Raw genomic sequence first — 23,629 nt, 5'->3', positions numbered from 1 at the left:
AGAAGATATACAGATTGCCAACAAACACATGAAAGAATGCTCAACATCATTAATCATTAGAGAAATGCAAATCAAAACTACAATGAGATATCATCTCACACCGGTCAGAATGGCCATCATCAAAATATCTAGAAACAATAAATGCTGGAAAGGGTTTAAAAGGGAACCCTTTTGCACTGTTGGTGAGAATGTAAATTGATACAGCCACTATGGAGAACAGTATGGAGGTTCCTTAAAAAACTACAAATAGAACTACCATATGACCCAGCAATCCCACTACTGGGCATATACCCTGAGGAAACCATAATTCAAAAAGAGTCATGTACTAAAATGTTCATTGCAGATCTATTTACAATAGCCAGGACATGGAAGCAACCTAAGTGTCCATCATCAGATGAATGGATAAAGAAGATGTGGCACATATATACAATGGAATATTATTCAGCCATAAAAAGAAACGGAGATATTTGTAGTGAGGTGGATGGACCTAGAGTCTGTCCTACAGAGTGAATTAAGTCAGAAAGAGAAAGACAAATACCGTATGCTAACATATATATATGGAATCTAAGAACAACAATAACAAAAAGGGTCAGGAAGAACCTAGGTGTAAGACGGGAATAAAGACACAGACCTACTAGAGAATGGACTTGAGGATATGGGGAGGGGGAAGGGTAAGCTGTGACAAAGTGAGAGAGTGGCATGGACATATATACACTACCAAACGTAAAATAGAGAGCTAGTGGGAAGCAGCCGCATTGCACAAGGAGATCAGCTCGGTGGTTTGTGACCACCTAGAGGGGTGGGATAGGGAGGGTTGGAGGGAGGGAGACACAAGAGGGAAGAGATATGGGAACATATGTATATGTATAACTGAATCACTTTATTATAAAGCAGAAACTAACACACCATTGTAAAGCAATTATACTCCAATAAAGATGTTAAAAAAATTATTTTTTGCATTTATGTATCTTCCAAATGGGAAAGTAAAGGATGATCTTATTTTAAATATTGACCTATATTTAGACACATAGTATCATCTACCCTGCTCTAAAATTTTTTAGTGTCCCCTCACTGCTATTAGTACAAAGTTTAAGCCTCTTAGGGAAACATGCAAGGCTTCTAGAATCTGGTGTTTAACCTAACTCTCCAGTTTTTATGTTTTACTTTCCCTTACAGTTCATAATTACACAACTGTGTGGTTCTCTTCAGGAGTTAAATAAACTCTCCCCTGTTCTTTGTCTTGTCTTATCTTCTGGCCCAAGACACTTCAAAGCTTCAATTCCTGTCATGCCTCCTGTTTGAAAAATTCCCTGAACAGAACCTCTTACCACCTCCTTCTTTTCTTGCAAAGCATCTTTTTCATATCTATTACATAACACTGTATTACATTTTTTTTCTAAAATTCTAACATTGTGAATAAGAGTACATACAAGCCTCCGAGTTAGATAGGAATTATCATCCAACCTTTGTCATTCAAAAGCTGCATGACCTTGGGTAATTTACTTAACTTCTCTGATTCATTTGTAAAATGGGGATAATAATACTTAATATTATACAATAGTAGTAATAGTATATGGTGTTATTAAGTTTAAATGAGTTATAGAAAGAATGGAGACAGATCATAACCCAAAGTTATGATCAATAAATAAAAAGTAGATACTATTATCATGATTATTCTTGCTATTATTAATATCATTTCTCTCTTTCCTCTTCATAGCATGTAAGATATTTGGCACAAACTGAATTGTTTTAGTTTTGCATCACCTAAGGCTGATGCTTTGTCTAGAATACGTTGTATGCTTAATGTTTGGACAATTAAATAAGTGAATGAGTGGGACTGCTAGAAATGAGGAAATGACAAATTATAGTTTGTCCCATACAGAGTAGAAGAGAATGATCAATTTTCCTTTTTCCAGAAATCATATGTCTACAGCATTACCGTGTGGTGTTGCTGTGCAAAATCTCCCATGACCTAAATATGAGAAGCCGTTTGCAGGTGAAGGACCTTAAATTTCATCCTCTGAATGCAGTTATCTATTTTTTTTTAATATTTTTTCTTTTTTATATTTATTTTATTTATTTTAGTTTTAATTTTATTTTGGCTGTGTCGGCTCTTAGTTGCAGCACACAGGATCATTGTTGAGGTATGCAGGATCTTTTGCTGTGGCATGCAGGCTTTTCCTTGCAGCATGGGCTTCTCTCTAGTTGTGGCATGCAGGTTTTCTGTCTCTAGTTGTGGCACGCAGGCTCCAGGACACGTTGGCTCTGTAGTTTGCATGTGGGCTCTCTTGTTGAGGCACTCGAGCTCAGTAGTTGCGGCATGCAGGCTTAGTTCTCCTGCGGCATGTGGGGTCTTAGTTCCCCTAGGGATGGAACCTGCATCCCCTGCATTAGAAGGTGCATTCTTTACCACTGGACCACCAGGGAAGTCCCTGAATACAGTGATCTCTTTAAAGATAATCTGAAATAGATTGTGCTGTTACTAGTCCTGTGTACCTCAGAAGTTACTAGACCAGAGCTCTCTCTCTCTGTCCTGATACTTAGTTACAGACCCTCAGGAGTCTGACATGAGAAAACTAAGTGTTGCAATGTCAGGGGCTACAGGTCATAGGATGAAGTAAGGAAGGGTACTTTTGAAGAATGAGGCATTACCCAATGGTATAGGAACAAATGAATGAAAGAGGAGCTGAGAAGAACTGATGACAGTAAGAAAGATGGGAGAGCCTCCAAAGCCAAACGGCTGTTTCCTAGCATTTTATTTAAAAGGTTTCAACTATGGTATTCATGATGTTAACCATGATTTATCTGAATGGGTTAAAAGTACTCTGAGACTGTATTTCCTCCTCTTAGGTGGCCAAATTATTGAGCAGTCTAGTTTAATTCTGGTAAACATTTTCCCAGTGAGGATTGCTAATATTCCCACTGGAAAAACTGGAGAAGCAACTGAAGGTCAGATAGATATTCCACTGTAAATAAATTGACATTGTCGTTTATCACTAGTCCCTTGAGAGGTTAGTCAGCATTGAATCTACAGAGCCTATAAGCCATGCTAGAGCTCAGAAAAATTGAATTTTGGAATCTATAAGAATGAGTAGTCCCTGAAGTAGAAACACATACAACAAAACCAGCAGTCCCCTTCCCGCCAACTTCCCCTCCTCTTCCAACTTAAGGAAATCACACACATCATCATCATTATCCTCATCATCCTGCTTTATTTAAACACCACTACCTCTAATATGTGTACCATACACATGACTTTTAATGCCAAGCTCCTGTAACAAAATGCCTGATTGGCACGGTGAGCAAGTACAAATGTGTCTGAGGCCAGCTGCTCAAGGACATACATTACAACAGAAATTTTCTTAAGAGAATTAAGGTGCAGTGCAGAAGAAATGGCCACAAACTTCACCATTCTAGTAGTACCCCATGAAATCAAACATAGCCCACTCTTCCAGATTTCCATAATGAAAGGAAAAGCTATGGGTTATAGTTTGTTTGTTTCTACCATTATAGGTCAATTTGTTTCAACTCTTCCCAGGAAGTAAGACAATGAAGGCTGTTTTGTTTTCCTCAGAGCCAATCACTGTTAGAGCCCAGGCTATGTGTGCTCCACCAGCCCTTGTTCTCAAAACTCCATTCTGCTTTCAGTTGTTTTAATGACTCTTTGGGCACTAAAGGTGGGGGGAGAGTATGCATTTGGCTTTTTCCCCTATTTCTTTCTCTACATCTCCTTTAATATCTTCCATTATTACCCTAACACAGATGCACCATCACAAGTACTTTGGTAAAGATGAAACAGCATAATTTCTCGAAAGATTTCTGAAATGCATTCTTGTTTATTTTTCATTAAAAATCTTATTTTCCATGCTTTTCAAAAAAATAACAACTCCACAATGACATCTCAAGTGTGCCTAACAGGCAGACTTTGGATAAAGTCACTGTCAAATTACGTTCATCTAAAAGCTGTAAAATGGCTTATCTACTTTTATCGGGGAGGCTTTCTTTTGAAATAGAAATTCTAACAAAAAATTTTTGTGACAGTGAATACTGCATCTATTACTGGAGCATATTACTAGCTTTCAGGGATCATCTCTGAAACAAGACTGATTGACCAGCCCTAAAACATCTCACCTCTTATGAGGATAGTATAAACAACCAGTGGGCCCACTTCATGGCTATGAAACTTATCCTCTTGTTGATGTGGCCCTATTGTCTGTCAACTCTCCTGAAGTGAAGTCCTGGAGAAACAAACTTGCCTGCAACACAGCTTCATGTCAGATTAGCACATGGCATAGCATACGGAGTGACAACTAGATGACTGGTTTCTCAGACCTGAGAAGATGCAAGAAAAAGATCTGTAGAAGAGACACATCTCTCATTGAAAAGGCAGCTGCCCAACACACATTGTCTCCCAATAGACTGGTACTGGCAAAGACAACTGCCTTGACTGAAAAGAACACTGCCAAGAAACTGACCTTAGAGGGAATGAGAGAGCACAGAGCAGGATATTTACATTTCTTTGAAGTCTCTTTCAAGTTTTGAAAATCACTCCTAAAAATACACTCAACTGTGACTAGAAATATATATTTTATTCTCTTAGAATGGTTTTGAGGTAGGAGATGCACTGAAAAAGACACATTCACTCTTCTTCATCCCTATATTCTCCAATTTTTTACACAGCCTGACTAAAATAAAGCAATCCAACAGATTAGTAATATTAAATATATGCATTGAGGTGTCCTTCTTATCTCTTTCTCAGTTTAGTAGCTTAGAGTCTTACTGAAAACTGTGCTAAACCCACATTATATTTTGGTACCCCATACACTCTGAAGAGAGAGAAATAATCCCCTCTGATTCTTTCTTTAATTTGTAACTATTGCTAAGTATTTCAGCATTATACCCCTTTACCGCACAACTGTCAGTAAAGAATACTTTGAAGATAGCTTATAATCCTTTATGTGAGTGACAAATTGTTTCATAGCTTTTTATTTGAATCAACTTGTAAAATCCCACCAATCAAAAATCTCTTTCTATCTCAAAGAAATGAATTTTCATGTATTAAATATTATCTACTATAGAGTACACCTTGTAAGAAGAAAATATATACAAACATCAAAATATATAGACATTCATGTAGTGAGATTATCAACGAACATTTCAGAAGTTTTTGTTTTTTTCAGTAATAGGGGTCTGTGACGTTCCTCATAAGCCTCTCACTAAAACTGTAGTTCACATTAACTTGTTTTAGAGTGTTTCTGTCCTTTACCACCAAATGATGGCTTATTTCCACAGCATCTAATATTAACAACTCTAAATGCCCACATGGGTGAACCTACTTTTCAAGTACTAACAGAGCTGCTCTGAACTTCATTCATTAAACTCCATCTCACTAAAACTGACCTTTACTTACATGACATTCTATAGTTCAGCTACTATGCCCTAGTCATTGTCAACTTTCCATTGAAACACAGTAGGAGTTCAGTTTATGTATACTAAATTATATTGAACCTTAATATCTAGACCTTTTCAATTGTCCCACTATGTGTTCACCTTTGCCTTCCCTTTTTTCCCCAACCAGTCAGGAGTCTAAGATAAGCATTTCATCAATATATTGAATAGTCTAAAAACCAATGTTATTTTAAGTCTCTATGTTCTCCTCATCAATCACTAGTCAATGTCATTTCTGTATATTTGTTCTTATTTTACTTAAAAGCTGAAAAATATTAGCCAGGAATATTAAAAACAACAAAAACCAAACAAAAACCTCTGTGCTGACGTCATACAACATGCTTTAGATTCAGGGAAAACTGGGCTCAAATCCCAGCTCTGCTACTTGTTAACTATTTGGTCTTTCTCAAGTGACTGAAGTTATCTGAGCCTCAGTTTCCTCATCTGTAAAATCAGGTTACCTTCAGCTTTAGAGTTTTTGCGTGAATCACAAAGCCATTATTACCTGGGTTTTAACTTACTCAAAATGAAATAGCTTTGCTTGAGAAAGAGAGAATAGTGTAAATGGAATGGGTGATCCCATCAGCAGTTCTACCAAATCCGTCACTTCCCTGGAGTAAGCAGGACATGAGGGATATAAATTGGCTAATCTCTTAGTCAAATATATTTTTCATGCAACATATTTCCAAAATGTAAGCTTTCAGTTTCAAACAGAAATTGCAGTCTGTTTCAGTGCTGAAGGAAAACGTGACAGTATTCGATTTAAGGAGAAGCAGTTGATCAGTCCTTACTTAGAAATTCTCAATCAGTATATTTGAGTATCTGAAATATTCACCTTACTGGCTGACTTTAGAACCTAACACTTGTGAATTATACTACCTTGTTTTACTCGGCAACAATGTTTGTCAATTTCCTTACCCAACACGTCTCATACATTAATGGCATTCAACCACATTAGGTGATTATTATTCAACATTTTATTACTACAATAAAATAATCACAGCTGCTAAATTTTTATAGCTTCTTGTTGGCCTTACCACGTCCATTACAGTAGTGCTTCCAAACCTTTCCACTTTCCTCAAGTTTCATATTCATTCTTCCCTTTTCATTTGTAGCAGATACTCAATTTTCACTATTACTCCTCAAATTAAGATTATCCAGTATAAATATACCTTTCTCACATTTTTTCCATGTAAAAGCATCACTTTATATTTAAACTCCCTCTCTTCCTTTGGCCAGTCTTTGAAGAAAGATAAACCTTCTCCAATTTAAGGCTAAGACCTCATGCATTCTCAAAGGTCTTATTTTCATAATTTATGATTTGATCTTGATGACAATTTGAAATTATAAAGGAGTAATCATAGTCCAAGCATACAGAAATGAAACCAAGGGGCAGGCCTTTGAGGATCTGCTCTCAGATATGTCCCTGTACTACTGAGAACTTGAATTTTCTCTGAACTGTGTCAAACTCAAGGATGCCACCAGCCATTTTCAAAGCACATCTGCTAGCAATTGCTAGCTGCAACCTTGTAGTTTCAAAGTTCTCCCCCTTCCCAACTATGTAGTCACTTTGAACCACAACCAATCCTTGCTTAACAAGCACTCTTACTTCTTGCCAAGCCCAATCCTAATTCTTGACAAACAGCCCTCTTTATTTCAATCGGGTCTCCGTTTCTGAAACTATTATCTTTCTATCATTTGACTCCATCATCAGATCATCTCAGCATTAATAACCAATTTCTTTGATCCTGCTAGGAAGGAAGGGATAGCATCTGCTCTATAACCCATTCACTCTATCTTTGGCACACCTGGGGAAAGAATCTGGACAAAAAAAGAAACGTCCTGGGCAAATTTCTCTGCAAACATACTAACCAGACCTCTTGGTAGTATTTACTAAAATGTTTTTAGCAGATTAAGTGTACTTTATCTAGGTTGGATTTTTTCCCACTTTGTATGGGGGAGTTCATCTGTGTCAGCTATGTCATTATCCCCATATAAAATTATTACTATATAAAATGGAAATGTTTTGTAATCAAAATAGTCCCCTTTGTGTGAGTGATGCCCTGCATGCATTAACTCAGATATCCCCCATGTTCAATCTGGCCTGGAGTGCATTTTAGTGAAGGAATATACAGTTTTTCAGACTTCTTCATTCTTTTTCTGTAGCTTGTGAGGACCTGTTCCCTTTAAATTAGGGGTCAGTAAACAACAGCCTGTAAGCTAAAGAGTTGTTTAAAAAATATGAAGAAAAATGTGTGACACAGACCAGGTGTGGCCCACAAAACCTAAAATATTTCTTATTTGGCTATTTACAGAAAATAATCATTGCCAACCTCTTATTTAAATTATTAGTTAAATTCAGTCCCTCCACAGGATCGCTGAATTTGTGAGTCTTACTTGACAGTTGACCCTTTTTGCTATCATGCCTGCTATCCTCATTAGACTAAAAAGCTTCTTAAAAAAGAAGAAAGAGTCAGCACCCTGAGTTAATGTACCCACAAATATAATAATCTTGTTCACCCAGAAATAGATCCACTCATATATAATCGTCTGATTTTCAACAAAGATACCAAAACCTCCAATGGGAAAAGAAAAGTCTTTTCAACAATGGTGTGATGGTTAAGTCTGTGTCCACCTGAGTGGGCCACAGAATACCCAGAAACATGGTCAACCATTATTCTGGGTATGTCTGTGAGGGTGTTTCTGGATGATATTAACATTTGAGTTGGCAGAGTGAGCAAAGCATATTGTCCTGCTAATATGGGTGGGCCTCATCCAATCAGTTGAAGGCCTGAAACTCCACCTGCCTAACTGTGAGCAGGAGAGACATCAGTCTTCTCCTGCCCTTGGACTGGAACTTACACCATTACCACAAAGTTCATGGCTCTCTACAATTCTTTCTTAAGTGTATCAAAAATAAAATGTTCGAATGAATGGATAAAAGAAAAGAATCACATATATATTTGATAAAACAAATATAAAATGTTAGTGATAGAAACTAAGTGATGAGTATACAGGTGTTAGGGACTGAATATTTGTGTCCCTCCAAAATTCAGATGCTGAAGCCGTAACCTCCAATGTGACTATATTTAGAGAGAGGGCTTACAAAAAGTAATGAAAGTTAAATGAGGTCAAAAGGGCAGTGGCTTAATCTGGTAGGATTAGTGTCCTTGCATAAAAAGAGGTTATGTGAGGTTGATGGTCATCTTCAAGCCAGGAATGGAGTCCTCACCAAAAACTGAATTCTGCTGAACCTTGATCTTGGACTTCCAGTCTCCACAACTGAAAAAATAAATTCCATTGTTTAAGCCACTCAGTCTGTGGTACTTTGTTATGGCAGCCCAAGAAGTTTAATAGAACAGCTGTTCATTGCAAAATTCTTTCAACTCTGTTATATGTTTGAATTTTTTCATATCAAAAAGACTAAAAATAAACCAAAATATAATGGGGGTAACGATTAAGAGCATTACCTCTTGAATCATAAAGAACTGGGCTCTAACTTTAGCTGTGCAACTTGCTAATTGGGTAAAAATAAGTATGTTGCTAAACCTATCCTAGCCTCCTTTTCTCATCTAAAAAAATGAGGATAATAATAAAACACCTCTCTCTGGATTAGATTATGCTGGTAACTAGCACAATACCTGTTACATATTCAGTACTCAATTAAAATTTGGTGCTAATAACATTTTTTAGTATCATCTTGCATATTTTTAATATTACTTTGCAGATTTTTACTACTTCTTTGAAATAAATGAGAAACAATATGTGAAGTATTGCTCTCGGCTTTCAGGTTAATATGCGCCCTTTCATTTCTTCCCTTCAATGTTATTATATAATCAATCGTTTATCAGTACTTCCCTTCTCATCAACTCTCAGGATTTAAAAAAATGGACTATTCAAACTCAAATAACAGGATAATTTGTTTACAAAATATTTTAATTTTATAGACTATTTTACTTATTTTTTAGTAAACTAAACAAAATTGATTTCTATTACCATAGTAATTTAATTAATTCTGCTGAAACTGGCAATATTCTTATACTTTTTAAATTATAAAATATGTAAGTACAAATAAAAATATTAAATTCTATAAATCCTGTATATAGAACATGTGTATATTTTAAAGAAAAATAATAAAATGGAGAAATGTATAACCAGCATCCAACAGAAATGGTGCCATTACCGTGAAGCCCTCTTGAATTCCCCCCAATCAAACACATGCTCCTCTCATTTTCTTCACACTTCCAAGAAGTAAACTCTATGGTAAATTTCCTGTTAGTTACCCTCTTAGTGCTATAGAGCACAATGAATCAGCACAGCCTCATGAGTCAGCCTGCTGGATTTAAATCCTGGATCTTCTCCTTTATAGCTGTTTGATTTGAGGGATGCTACTTAATCTCTCTGTATGGCATTTCCCATCTTTAAATGTGAATCACAATAGTAAAAATACATATTGTATTTTTCTAAAGTATCTGGCATACACTAACTGCTTTAGATGTATTTTCTATTACTATCTTGCTTTTCTATTTAGTTTAACGTGTTTGTATGGATCTCTATAAAATATATTCCTAAATTTCATCTGGTTTTGATGTCTATAGATATGGGATCATACTATGTGTACAAAAGTGTAACTTGCTTTTATCCTTCAACAAAAATTTTTGAAATTCTTCCAATATAATATGATATTATAGTATGTTTTTCTTTTATTTTTGCTATATAATATTCCACTGTATGAATATATGACCTTTTAATTATCCCTTCTCCTGTTGATAAATATTTGGACTATTTCCAAATTTTTATATTACACACAGTGACACCCAGGTCATTTAAGTTAAAGTCTAGACACAATGTGTCCATGTGGATTGGTCAGCATCTTCTATCAATGTACTCTCAATTAATGTGGAACATTAGTAGGTTACTGAATCATAATTCTCTTTCCTATTTAAATCCTTCTGTATTGGCCATCTATTTAGTAACATTTCTCCATATAAAACTGTATTTAAGAAAAACTTGACTACCACTTTGCGAAGTGTTATGGATTTTCAATTTGCTTTTTATTAAGATCAGTTTTATTTTTATGAAAATGACTAAATGAGTCACAATTAAACTGCTATTACTGAGTTAGCCAGACACAAAATATATTTGGAATGTATTGAACATCTTTAACCTTCATGAAGGACCATATTTTAATCAACACCATAGATATCCAAAGGCTGCTAAACGTTTGTCTCTGCATGGCTAGAGCTTAGCTGAAGGATCACTGTGTCTAATGAATAAATCCATTTAGAACTTGTCAGTAACTTAGAGAAATGTTTTATTTGCTTTACTAACAGCCTATGGAAAAAAAAATTTCAATATCTGACTAAGCTAATGGGCTAGCATCTGATATGTAGAGCAAATGATATAATCATTACAACAGATGATTCTGAGTTTAGAGTCATAGATTTAAACCCATTTGGGACTTTACTTTTAGCCATATCATTAGTATACATTGACTATTCTGATTGTCTAATCATTTAATTAGGAAATATACAACATTTTTTAATAAACTGATTCAAGACCATCTCAAACTTTGTGAGAGAATTAGTAGTCCTCTATTTTGTGTAAATATGTCCTTGAAATCTGAAAATGAAATTTAATATTGCACTTATGTAAATTTTTTTAAATAATTAATTCCAATAGAAATATATGAAGGAAATATACATACACACAATTTTGTTGCTAGTGAAAATAAAATGTCTCATTAGAAAACTTGAAAACTGTCAGAGAAATACTTTGGTTTACTGTGTTTATTTTGTTTTTGAGCCCTTTATCAAAATCCATCAATATAACAAAAGCCTGTTTTCTAGAATCAGTTGACCTGATAAGTAATCCTCCTGCTCTGATGTAGAAATGCAGTTCTGAGGTACAATGAGAAAGATCTTAAGTTACACTAGTTCACAGAACAATTAAACTATCATGTGTATTCCCTAAAGAGCTCCCTCTATTACAAATAACACTGAAACAAGAGGAGAGGTTGAACATTCTGGTTAAATGATAATGGATGGTACAAAATGTAATGCTATAAAGGTATGAATAAGACATAAGAAAATTGTTTCAAAGGCCAGTCCAGTCTCTCTTTGATACAAACCCAGGGCCCTTCCCTTTGCAATGAGCTCAATTAGCCCCTCTGCTTCATGACATCACAAAGTAACTGGTTTAAACTGTGCTTCAAGAGGCTTTTATACACAAGAATTAAATGTCTCATTTAATTTCAGTTAATGTAAGTGAGCTTCTGAGAAGGAACTGCTCAGTTATAACACTGAGCTTGAAGCCAGGCTGGCTGATTAATTCCTAGCTGTTTGAAGTGCTTTCTCTTATCTTGAGCTGTGCAGGCCTCACTATAGCCTGAGGAGACCTGAGCCTAAGTCTTAGGGAGATTTTTGTCTCCTCTCTACAGAGAGGAATGGAGAACAGATAAGCACTGTGGCATAAAACCAAAAACAAGCCAGAAACTTGTTGTCAATTCTGTGAAAGGCATGGGGTGGGGGGCTGATTAGAAAAACCAAAAAGCCCATAATATGGCATCCTTGTATCTGACTTTCAATCCACTGGTACACTGTGCAATTTTAATTGAAAATTACTATTGCCTAGAAACTAACATTACCCTAAAGATGTCCTAGTTAGTTCCAGTTGAAGTTTTTACATAAAATGAACACTAGCAACAATGAGAAAGGAAGGGAGAGGCTGAATATTGTGAGTCATTAAGGGAATGATTAGGACACTTTCCCAGATTTTATTGTATAACCTTTTGAAATCCTCATATAATCTGCTTTGCAATTCTCAGGGGAGTCCTTTTATGATCTTCAAAGCAAAATATGCCTCAGCATGAACTTCCTAATAAACATACCGTGGCATATCTTCCTGTTTAAGATAAAAAAGGGATCATTTTTCTGTGGTAATCTAGCGACTACACCCCTCATGTTTTCCCATACACCCATATGTACACCCTGCTCCTCTTCTCACTTGCACTTTTATATTTTAGTGCATTTTTATTTAAAATAGATGTCCAGAGACATGCAGGCTGAGCTGGCATCTTTAGGCCATATAAACATTCTTTCTGGCCTCCACGTGGCAATGCTACTAGGACAGAGTAACGAAACCCAGCCATGCAGCCCCTGTCAGCAGGCAGCCATGGTGCTGAAGACTCAAGCAGCAAACTAACTCATTGCCAAGAACTCACAAGAGCCAGTCAGAATGGCTTCAGCACTTGAGAAAGCAAAACTATTAAAACTAAGCTAGCTCAAAGACCAAGACCGTTCCTCTCCAGCTATTGTGCTGTTTGCTCAAGGTGAACATTCAAAGCAGAGTAAGAAAATAAGAAAACAAAACACCTAAGATGGTGAAACAAAGAACCATTGTTTAAACAACACTTCCTCCTTGGAGACCTGTAAACTGCAATGAATCCAGAGATTCATAGAGCAAAATCCTAAATATATGCTTACTATAAGCATTGTTCTCATAGCCTGATCACTAATGTACTTGCTGATTCTGAGAAATTTTCATAATTCTGCTGAGAGGCTAGGTGATCTTATATTGTACTTCCTATAAAGGTACTTCTAGTGTGATGCTCACCATAGCAACTGAGCACTCCAATTGTGTTATCTGAATGCAGGCTATATGGGAAAGAGAACATTTCCCTCATCTTTATTCCAGAATTATGTAAGGTTAAAGTAGTAATGATTAGGAAACTATATGGATTTTGATATTTGGAGATTCAGAATCAACTTACAAAAATGGATATATTTTATGTCATTCCCTAGTAGTACACCAATGGCTTATGTAGTTATGTTTGTGGAAAGGAAATTTCTTACTTAAGGCATTCTATCCTAAGAGCATGTATAATTTCTCAAATTCAACTGAAGAGCAAGTATCTAAATAATCGATGCCAAAAAATTTTGGAGCATTACTCATATAATCATCACATGAAACTATCTATCTATAATTAAAAGCTCAAAATCATGAAGTTTCTTTACTCTGTCATAAACACACAATTCATAATCATGAATTATTATTAAAAATGAATGAGACAAAAAAAAAAAAAAAAAAAATGAATGAGACTGATTTCCCTTACGGCTCATTAGTTAACTCTAAAGTTATCATTTAAAAATGCAAAAGTGTTTTATATTGGAATATATATATAATTATATCTAATAATCAGTATATAATAATCAGTTACTATTTGTTGGGAATCTACTACATACAGGTACTTTACACAAATGGTCTAATTTAATGATAGAACTGTTGCGAGGCAGCTTTTTGACTCCATTTTTGGAGACTAAACTATTTTGGTGTTGATAAATAATGAATCCAAAGTCACATGGCTAGTTAGTGCCAAAGCCCGAAGTTTCCTCCATCAGCTCTTTTCCCTATGGCTTTCTTTACACTCATCCAATTCTTTCTCTTTCTGTTCATGCAGCCCCATCTCCTCCCAATATTCTTCTGTCTTCTGCTCTACTAATTTCTCTTTATCATACTATTGAAATTAAACTAAGACATTTTTTTTTCTCCGAAAGCCCAAAGCTACAGAGGATGCCACCTGCAGTAAAGGGTAAACAATACCTTCAGACATGTTTTGCTTCTAATTTCTTCATCATAAATCCCATTTGCAGTCTGTGCCTGAAGCCTAATCCAAGTGCAGGCTCTCCTTGGCTGACCTTCATCTGAGACAGTTTTCCCTTCCAAACCCTTTCCTATTCTTATGATTACTACAGGAACTAAATAATTCTTTGGTTTTGAAACCACTATAAACAGTTTTAATGTTTTATCTTTAAGGCATTTTGGGTAATGCAATCATAATCTTTAGTATTAATTATGAAATAAGCAATTGTTCTTTATTTGTTAAGTTTCTTATAAAACCATTAAGATGATTATAATGCTCTATATGGCAAGTTAAGCATAATATTTACATATTACAAAATTTCACTTGTCATTGAATAGGATCACACTAATATGTTTTTCATCTATGTTACTGAAAAATCTATCACACTGCACATTTGTGTTTTTGCAAGATACTGTTTATCTACTCAGCTACATAAGTAAAACATGTCCAACGTCACTATAAAGTTTAAGCCAATATTTTTCTTCTCTTTCCATTTTAATCCCTTTCTGGTATAAAATTACCTCAATGGAAGTAGAACCAAGAATGATTTCTATGGATACTTCTAGAGCTTTTCACAAAGAATCACGTAATATCTTGAATAAACAATGGGCTTCAGTTTTTTTTTTCCTGGTCAGAAGCAATTCTCATGTTAATAAATTAAGCCAAAGTGACTAGCTACTGGCTTCACAAGTGTTGTGTTTTTTTTTTTCTTTTTTCTTTCACTGACCCATCCACAGTCTTCAACAAATATATATTCCATGAGTGTGAAGATCACAAGAATAATGAGGTTGGAGTAGCGTAATCGATTTATTAACTTATTTAAAATCAATCAGTCAACATGTTTTTGTATTTAGCCTTCTTCCTGGCATTTGGAATTTCACTTTATCTTTTGTCCAACTTACTAAATGCGAGAAATATCAAAAATATTCTATGCAATTTGAGATTTAAAGTTAGGGTTTGAAAGTGGGTCATTTCTTGTCCCTAGACTTAAAATATACATGAATAATCCTATTAAGGATTCCTCAGAAGGCCTGTAAGAGTAAGGGCTATCCAACATATAAGCTTCAAATTAAGAGTAGAAAAGTTCACAAACTTCACAAAGCAGGTGCTAGACCATTAAATTATCTTAAGAGCATAATTATGTTTATTACTATGTATTTAAAGTCATTTAAAAGGCATTTTTTAATACTGTTTTCCCAATGCCAAATCTTTTTATAGTATTGAATGCATCTAACTTGTCCTTTGTTAAGAAGACAAGCACCAAAATGAAATGTTGTCACTGGAATCATATTACCCTGATTAAAAAAAGTCAAAAAGTATATGGGGAGAGGTAGGGCTATGTGGGAAGTGGTATAGATGAAACAAGACTGGCCAAGTATTAACAACATTTGAACCTAGATCATGAGCACAAGAAAGTTTTTTACACTATCTGCTCTACTTTTTCTTATGTATTAAGAGTTTTAATAATAAAAAATTTAAAGCTATATTGCCAAAATGATCCCACATCCCTTCTCCTGTATATATTTAGTCATCCCAGCCTCCTAGAAGATGTTTAGTTAATTCTTAGCATCTTTCATTTTAGTTGAGCTTTTATGCACACATACACAGAAAACATAATTTCTCATCTATGTTTCTTGTCTTCTTTGGAAATCCTATATAATATTTAATTGACCATCCCATTCCTATATTCTAGACCAAACTATTTCTATTTTTGTAGCCATGGCATAGGTCCTTCTAATTATTTTCAAGACTTTAGGCTCAGAATTCAGGTAATTTTCTTCTATGTTCTCCAGCAGTTTTCAAAAAAATCCATTGGCTTTTATCTGTGCTCAAGTCAGAAACTCAGCTGGACAAATGTACAATAGGTAAGGCAATGTCACTGAAATGTTTCCCCCCTGATATATCATCTTTATCTAATTGCAGGGCAGTGACGTGTTTAAGAAAAAGGAATTCCTTGTTCAAGCCAGTTGTCCCTTATGGTTCATTATTTAAGACTAAACTTTGTCACCTCAGTCAAAACACTCCTATAATTTTCCTGATGGAACATTATTTTCCTTCTGAAAATTTAAAAAGTGTAATGATATCTCATGCTATTCATTTAATGTGGGCTTTCCTGTAATTACCATATGCCAGTTATTAGTTCTGTTTCACTTCTGTTCAGGTCAGGGCAAGGCAAGTTAACATATGTTGCTGTGTTCAGAATTTCACAAGGAAGAATCTCAGTTTGAAAAGATGATCAAAACTATGCCCCCAAGGGAGAGCACCTAAAGTGAGTGGATTTCTCACAACTTTGGGTATGTTCCCACGAATGGCACACAGGCCACAACAAGCATGAGTAACAGCTGACGCCACAGCAAAACCAGACTTGGGCTCTGCAGGAATCAGGCACTGAAAACCACAGTGGCTTAAAAGAGCCTCTGGTGGGAATTTTTAGACAAAAGACCCAAACAGCTTGTAATGTCCTCATTATCTTCAAAACAAAGCATTTTGTTAGTATGCCAGAGGACTTATTGCTTTCCAAAGACTCGGTGGTACAAAATTTCCCTCTTTCAATCATGCAGTTAGCATGAATCATCATCTTTAAAGAGAAAGAAACATGAAAGGGCATTACTCAAACACTTCTGGAAATGTAGTGATTTCTTTAAACATCTAGTTATCTAGATGATTCCATTATCCCAAATTAAAGAATTTTGTGGAATGTTAGGTGATATAGCTATAAGAGGATCTCCCCAAGAAAGAAATTTTAGAATACTTTTCCAACTGGCTTGTTTATATCACATTTATCATGTATGTAGTATATAAAATCAATTTTCACCTATACCAATTTTCAACATTAAAGAACCATTATGAATGTTATATGGTCACTTTAATTTCTCTAATAACATTTATCAACCACATACATTTTCCTTGCATCTGACTTTATTAGCTACATTACTAGAAATATGTATTTAACTTGCATGAAAATCACTCGATCTATAGAGTGAACATACTAAATTCATTTTGATAGAAAATTATTTTCAGAATATTATTTCACTCACCTGCCTACAGGTTTATTTGAAGTCAAGAAATCAAAAAAGAAAATAAACTATTTACCTCAGTATTTAGAAATAAACTGTATTAGTGTCAAATTGTAAACAGGATGCTTTGCAGGCATTCTTTAAAGAGAATACAGTTGACCCTTGACAACTGTGGAGGGTTAGGGAGGGTGGTCTAATCTGTGTTCAAGGGCAGACTGTACTACATTTTTGGATATAAACTGTACATTCTTTCATTATTTTAAGAAAAAAATGTTGTATTATTAGTTTCTTCAAAAAAGAGAAAAAGATACTGACTGCTGCATAGCACCTTAGGATCATCATCATGACCGTTTTCCAATAGAATTAATATATTTTTTTTACAGGAAGTCCTCTTCCTGACTATATACTAAATGGTTTTGTAGTCTAGAAAATATATTTTAAGGCAAGCTAAGCAAGGGAAAACTGTAGTGAGTTTTATTTATTCACTGTTCACCCAATATCATCAGGAGGCTACTGTCTGCAGCAGACTGTGCTAGGTCCTGAGTATGCAGTGCTGAGAGAAACAGAAAATCACATGAAGAGAAGACAACACACAGAATATTATGTTCTATGAGGAAGGAAAAAAAATCAAATTGGGGCAATAAAGGAGAATGAGAGATAGCATAGAGAAATAGAGGGATGGAAATGAGCTAATGCTAAGGAGGTGAGTTAAATCTTCAGTGAAGGGCTTCCCTGGTGGCACAGTGGTTGAGAGTCCGCCTGCCGATGCAGGGGACACGGGTTCCTGCCCGGTCCGGGAAGATCCCACATGCCGCGGAGCGTCTGGGCCCGTGAGCCATGGCCGCTGAGCCTGCGCGTCCGGAGCCTGTGCTCCGCAACGGGAGAGGCCACAGCAGTGAGAGGCCACAGCAGTGAGAGGCCCGCGTACCGGAAAAAAAAAAAAAAAAAAAGCTTCAGTGAAGAGATGAGGCAATGAAGGAAAGAATCAGAGAAAGAACCATTCTGGGCAGAGTGAACAGCCTGTGCAAAGCTGTAAGTTGAGAAAGAGCTTTGCAGATTTGAAAAATTGAAAGAAAAATGGATTGAGAAGAGTAAGTGAGGGAGAAAGAAGTAAAAATCAGGTTGAGAAGCAATTGGAAATCTTACATTGAATAGTTGTTTGTTGTTGCTATTTTTAATATTTGGGTACCTACCTCCATCATCATTTTAGAAATTTTTAAAAAGAGAATTAGTGATAGCATCCTTTCTCTTTCTAGGCCTTAGAGTATAAAATAAAGGTTCAGAAAGACTTTTTGAGCAATTTGTCCTTTTCTGAATGAAGACATGGATTCCTTTGATGGCTGGGCTCAGAAATCTGTCATCTGCATCAAGAAATTGATTGCCTAAAATTTGAGCAAATCACTACCTCACCCATGTCCTACAAAGCTCGTGTCTCTTTTAAAGCTTTCAGTATAAGCTTTGACTTAGATGTTTGGTGATTGCTTTCTCCTTTAGTTTCTAGTAGTCTAATTGCTTTTATCATTACTTTTTCCATATTGAAAGATCACTGGTTTGTGTTTACTTGTTGGTATGTTTTTATGGTTCGATGGAACAACCTATCTAGGATTTATTAGGTACTGTTTTCGTTCCTGGAATTAACTACAATGACTATCTGCAAAGTCGATTATTACTTTTCATATATTTGTTTTCTTCTAGAAGTTCGTTTTGGTGGTTGACCCTTATAAAATCAAGGGAAAGAGATCCATCAAAGGTGGCACTGAGAAGGCGCTGTAACCGCCTCTTTATTTGCTTCCTGCAACCCCACTCCTGTCCCATTTCATATTATTTCTGCTCAATTAATAAAGCATTCTGACTATACCACTTACCAACATAACTAATTTCTGCCTACTCCTTAAACTTCTTAAAAGAATACACAGCATTTCACAGTTTGATCCAAAACTACTTTTCACAGCTTTAAGTACCACCAGTCCTTGCATACACTATACTATTATCACATGGAACAGACAATCTGTGGTTATTTTGTAGGATGAACTGCAAAAGTCCATTCACTCAGAGACCCAGGGAGGCAGCAGAGAGTCATGTTGCGTGGGGCTTGAGACTGGCCTCAAAATCTCAGAGGTCCCCTTCTGAAACGTTTGGTTTCAAAGGGACTAGAAGTCCCTTTGAAACCAAAGGGTCCTGGAAAAAGCCTTATTAACCATCAGTACAGGATCTAATACAGGTCTCCAGACGATACAGAAGTGTGGGCTCTAGAAATAGGTCAGATGAATTATTCTATTTCCTTTTTCTTCATCAGATGTGCTCCATGAGGAGAGGGGGTGTTTCTGTCTGTTTCACGGCCTCAAGTAAGGTGGGTTTTAGCAACAGTGAGAGAAAACACAGAATATTTTAAAACGGTAGGGTATTTTTCTTCCACATTTTGGAATACTTTCATGTCATATTTGTGCGTGACTGGTATAGTGGCTTCTCAAAGGTTGCAGGGACCAAGTCCCTTTATCTTGTTGCTTTGCCATTCTCAGTACATATAATACACTTAAAGGTCCAATATGGCTACGTGAGCTCCAGCTATCATGTTCATATTCCTATTAGCAGAAGGAGCAAGAGCCAAAGAAAGGCTCTCTGTGTTCCTAGAGGCTATAAACCCAGCTAAAACCCAGGAATTATTCTGCTAAAGAATAAGGGGAGAGAGATATTCAGTATTGTGTCCCATCATCTAGCAGAGTATCTGGCACATAAATATATCCACTGAGTTGATATTCTAAGAACTTATGTCCCAGCTCCATCAAGTATGTTATCTCATTAAAAACCTCACACCAATCCTCTGAATCATGTATCCTTTTAACTGTTTTGCAGAAAAAGAAACAGAAGCCCCCAAAATTTAAAAGCCTTGCCTACAATTGTGCACTGAAGTAAGATTAAAGCCCTAGCCTTGAACTTTAAAGACATTCTGTATATCTCAAGGGTAATGACAGTCTTTTATAGCTTTCCATACAATCTGCCATGGAATCTGCCTCTTTCTGTGTCTGTTCTCATTTCTCCTGGATGGAAACTCCTTCTGAGAAATCCATGTTTATACTTTCTTGGTCCTGCCCTTTTTGCCCTGCTAATTTGCAACCTGGTGCTACCAACTGCTTCTGCACCTGTGCAGGTTTACATAATTTTTTTCTGAACTGAATGGAAAATTTGGAATCACATAAATAGAGGCGTTTAAATGATGTTGGTGATGTGCTGGGTCATCTACATGTAGATCTATGACTCATGGTTACTCTCTTTAAAATATATAGAGCGGACACCATTTTTATCTATAATATTTATTAAATAACTACACTGATTTCATGGAGAAACCCTGTACTTAGAAAAGTTACCGAACAGGAACCAACAAAACTAAGGTCATCCTCCTATATCTCAGGTTATGTGGAAGACAGACAAAACAAGGAACTTGTATCTTTGAGTTTCTATTCTTTCATTTAGCTCATTGAGCCATCTGGCTGCCTTAATTTCCACCCACTACTTGAAATATGTGTTTATAGAAATAAATATGAAACTGCAACTAAAGTAACATGAAAACTGCAAATGCAGAAACATGACACTGACAAATACAAAATTCTGTGTTATAAAAGCAATTAATTACTCTGTTAGCATTGGCTTTGAATGTTATAGTTTATAACCTCATTGAAAACATTATATGTCTATAGATATATCATTGTTGTAATAAGTTTATTAATTTTTAAGTCTATTTCTAGTGAATTTACTACTTTTCTTTCCTAGATGAACATTTTATATTGTTCTTTGATTGAATATTTCATTAAAATTTTAAAAAAATGTAAGTCAATAATATGACTTTCTATTCATGCATCTAAGTATTTTAAAGGAGATTTTCTCTTTTGGAGTAAAGACTATAGGACTGGTCGTATTCATTTTTTTTAGGGCTGATATTCCAAATGACTCTGGTCAAGTTGAAATCTTTTGTTTTCTTTAGTTTTGAGAAACTAGACCTAAAAATCTATCATATTAGATAACTTTAGTTTCTACTAGTATGCTTCAGTAGGAGAGAGTTCTATGTCCCTGTATGTGATCACCGGTAAACAACAGTAAAAACGTTAAAAATAATACTAATAATGATACTCATGTCAGCCAAGATTGAGCAATTTGTTGAGTGATAGCACCAAGAAAACACACACAAGCACATACACTCACACACACTTTTGTGCTATCTTCACCACCATTCCCTAATGTAATAATTTTGACTGTTTTGGGCTTCCCTGGTGGCACAGTGGTTAAGACTACGCCTGCCAATGCAGGGAACATGGGTTCGAGCCTTGGTCCAGGAAGATCCCAAATGCTGTGGAGCAACTAAGCCTGTATGCCACAACTACTGAGCCTGCGCCTAGAGCCCACATGCTACAACTACTGAAGCCCGTGCGCCTAGAGCCCGTGCTCTGCAACAAGAGAAGCCACCACGACGAGAAACCCATGCACCACAATGAAGAGTAGCCCCCGCTCGCCACAACTAGAGAAAGCCCGTGCACAGCAAAGAAGACCCAACACAGCCAAAAATAAAAATAAATAAATTTTTTAAAAAATAGTAATTTTGAGTGTCTTTAGTCTTCCACGTGCATAAAAAAGATTATATGCTTCAATCTACCAGTCTTCCAATCTACTGAAAAAATGAAAGACCTTGGAAATCTTTTGTCACTGGTGAGGTAAAGATGCTTTTTGAATTCTCTGTGGCAGCTATAGATATTTTTATGTCTGAATAATACTTTACCACATGCATTTATGAGGTAGAGTGGTGTAAAAAAAAAAAAGGTGAATAAGAGATGACTCCTACTCTGAAAAGTTCATTGTCTATTGAGGAAATACAAACAGATATATTAAATACAAAACGGTAAGTGCATTTGTTAATTGCTTTCAGTTATCATGAAAAACCATCAGTAATAGAGCATTCACTAATTGCAGAGCACTGTAAGAGGCAATACTTTCTGTGCAAAGAGATATAAGAGGAATAACACACAACTAGATGCCAAGTAGGTAGGTAGGTATGTATATGTATGTATGTATATAATATTAGTGCATCGGAATCTTAGAGTTGTGTGTAAAGAATTCAACAAACTGTACTGAGCAAAGTTAAACAGATTCCTTTATTGTAAAACTTCTCAGAGCTGCTAATATACTAATTTACACCATGTAACTTTGAAAGGAGGATTTAGTTTAAAGTAGTTTCCACCCTCCCCTTTTTTTGGTAGAACTGTGAGGCTATTGTTCCACTGACCAGCAGAACCCCAAGGGACTATGAAAGAAGCTTCGATCCTTTGTCTCCTTAAGAAAATGTTCCCAAGTTCAATATTTTAAATATGCCAGTATTCATTGTAACACACTTTATAAAATTCAGTCCATTTATTTAAAATGTATAATGGTATTGTGCCTTAATTATGAAAGCTTAACAATGTTGAATGTTTATACAAGCTTTTCTCTTTTGAAATGTATTTCCACATTTCATAAATCTAAAGCTATAAATACTTCAAATCCATGACAGCTCAGGTAACATGAATTCAGAATACATTAATTATCTTTCGGGGAGAAACAATTTTTCTCTCATAATAAATAATGGTAAGCAAAATAGAAGTTATGGAAAGAAGTTATGTACAAACTAATTTTTTTTAAACTGTGGTTTAAATATTGTCTACATTGCATTATTATAATTTTCCTTTACCTTAAGGGCTACCAAAAAGGGAATATTTAAATTATTTTAGGAATATACTTTTATGCAAACTACCTTAAAGTTAGGACATGAAAATGTCCCAGATATTTGCATTTTCTTGAACTTTTTAAGTTTTGAAATTAGGTTGTCAAATATATTTTTTCTTCTCTGATCTGGAGTGACTTCTTAAAGTTAATTACCTTTTTATTTTAGAGCTTATGAGCCATTCAATCTTACCTAGTTTATCTTTTTAAAAAGTGTATTTTCATTTGAACATGTACCTATGAGGAAAACTATTGAATGGCCCAAATTTTAAATTATTGAACTCAAATATTTCAAGGCCGATGTTGAAAAGTAAGTATCAGTGAAAGGTTTACATATCATCAGCAAATACTAAGCAATTTACTCTGATGTATCCAGTCACTGATAAGACTGAATCATAAATTGCCAACATCCCTCCTAGACCAGGGTTTCTCAAGTGCAGTGGATTTTGCTCCTCAGGGAACGTTTGGCCATGTGTGGAGGCATTTTGGGTTATCACAACTGGACAACAAGGGGAGGGGTGCTATTGGCATCTATTGGATTGAGGCCAGAGGTCCTGTTAAACATCCTACAATGTACATGACAGACCTCAACAACAAAGAATACTCCAGCTTACACGTCAATAATGCCAAAGTTGAGAAACCCTGCCACAGACAACGCTAGCTGAATATACTGTAGGTATCTCCAATGCACAGCTAAAAGCAAACTCGTTTTCTTCCCAAAACAAACTCTGCACTACCTGTTTCTGATAGCACTCTCGTCATCCATTAAGATTTAAAA

This window comes from Orcinus orca, chromosome 4, assembly GCF_937001465.1.
Source record: "Orcinus orca chromosome 4, mOrcOrc1.1, whole genome shotgun sequence".
NCBI classification, from domain to species: Eukaryota; Metazoa; Chordata; class Mammalia; order Artiodactyla; family Delphinidae; genus Orcinus; species Orcinus orca.
This window is presented reverse-complemented; position numbering follows the sequence as displayed.